Raw genomic sequence first — 2,361 nt, 5'->3', positions numbered from 1 at the left:
CAAAATTATCATTACTTATAGGTCATATCACTATCTAACTAGAATAGTAATTAGTAGTAACAAGAGAGGTCAAGGGGCTAGCACAATTCAAAAATTAGATCAAAATTCAAATATACCAGAAACAATCACAAAACAAAGTATTTACAGTAAAAATGGTATTTAAACAAAGAAACAAAAAATACATAAGATATATAAAATTCCTAAAAATAATCACTTAAGAAGAAATGTGCTAGATCTACATAAAAATAAAAAAAAAATGAAACCTTGCTGAATGACACAAAATAACTTTTAAATCAATCAAAGGGCATACCAGAAATCTAGATAGAGGGGCCCCTGGGTAACTCAGTTGGTCGGGTGTCCAAGTTCGGCTCAGGTCATGATCTCACTGTTCATGGGTTCGATCCCTTCGTCAGGCTTTGTGCTGATGACAGCTCAGAGCCTGGCCCCTGCTTCAGATTCTGTCTCTCTCTCTGCTCCTTCTCTGCTCTCTCTCTCTCTCTCTCTCCCTCCCTCTCCCTCTCTCAAAAATAAACATTAAAAAAATTTTTAAAAATTTAGATAGAAAGAGGAAGAATTGTAAATATGTCATTTCTTTATAAATTACAAATAAGGCAATTCCAATGATCATTTCAATTACATATACTAAAGTGACAAATGATTCTGAAATTCTTTTATAAGAATAGAAAAGTAAGAAAAACTAAGAAATTATATAAAAAAGATAATTAAAGGGGAACTTGGCTGTGTGTGTGTGGGGGGGTGTGTGTGTAGAGAGAGAGAGAGAGAGAGACAACCCCTAAATTGGCATTTTATAAAGCCATTTGACACTGGCACAGATTTAACAAATAGAGCATTAAAACAGAATAGCTAGCCAAGAATGCATATACATGACACAGTAATTGTACATCTATGGAATTATTCTAAAGATATAATCAAAATACCATCAGCAATCTATTATAAGAAAGATTTTTTATTGCAGTTTCATTCATAACAGCAAAAACTTGACCCCTTTTTTGACCACCTAAACATCAAAAATTATGGAAATCAATAAAGAAAATATTGTGAGAATAACCTTTTGCTGAGCTGTTAGGCAGCTACTCAAAACTGTTTTTGAATAATATTTAATGTTATAAGAATAACAACCTAATTTACAGGAATAGGTAAATAAATTATGGTGCAACCCTAGGATGGAATTATATGGAGCTATTTACATTTGTGACTTTGAATTTCATGATATGAGAAAAAAAGATACAATTTTAAAAAACAAGATATTATAGTACAATATAGTTGGTTTTATGTGGAGTTTATAAAAATAAAAAATCATGTTCAGTGTGCACACATATATACATACACATGCACACACATACATACACATATGTACATATGAATATATTCCAAAGAAATTTAAATGAGGATAGTGGAATTATTGGTGTGATATTTTCTTAAGTTTGTATTTATTTACTTATTTTGAGAGAGAGAGAGTGAGTGCACAAGCGGGAGAGGGGCAGAGAGAGCATCCCAAGCAGGCTCCACACTGTCAGCATGGAACCCTACAACTGGACGCAGGGCTCAAACTCAAGGACCAGGAAGATCATGACTTGAGCTGAAACCAAGAGCCTGGGGATTAACGACTCAGCCACCCAGGTGACTCTTTTTTTTTTTTTTTTATGTTTATTTTTGAGAGAGAGGGAGACACAGAATCCAAAGCAGGCTCCAGGCTCCAAGCTGTCAGCACAGAGCCTGACACGGGGCTCGAACTCAGAAACCGCAAGACCATGACCTGAAGGGAAGTCGGACACTTAACCGACTGAGCCACCCAGGTGCCCTTGACCCCTTTCTTTTTTTTTAATTTTAAGTAGGCTTCACACCCAACGTGGAGCTCAAGCTCACTACCCTGAGATCTAGAGTTGCATGCTCTACAGACTGAGCCAACCAGGTGCCCCAAGATATTTTCATTATATCAATTTATTTCCCTACAGTGACAAACTTCCTTGATACCATGAAAAATGTTACTGATGAGCAATAACTCTCAAATAGACCCTAATATATTTATGAACTTATATGATAAAGGAGGGATCATAGATTATTGACTGGGAAAAGAAATTCAAATGGTCATAGAATAATTGCTCAACAATTATTAACAAATGGTTATAGCAATCAACAATTGCTTAACAAAGGTTATAGAATAATTGCTCAATTAATAAAAAGAAAATAAAAGCATATCATTTAAATGTAAATGACACTTTTTGTGACAATTTCCTAGTAATCTATTCCTTTTTGCCCTTTTCTCACTTTGCATATACAGTACTTCTATGATTCAGTTAGTATTATTTCAGTAGTAAATATAAAAAATCAAACCCTGGT

This window comes from Leopardus geoffroyi, chromosome X (genome assembly GCF_018350155.1).
Source record: "Leopardus geoffroyi isolate Oge1 chromosome X, O.geoffroyi_Oge1_pat1.0, whole genome shotgun sequence".
Classification (NCBI taxonomy): Eukaryota; Metazoa; Chordata; class Mammalia; order Carnivora; family Felidae; genus Leopardus; species Leopardus geoffroyi.
Note: the sequence above shows the minus strand (reverse complement) of the source record.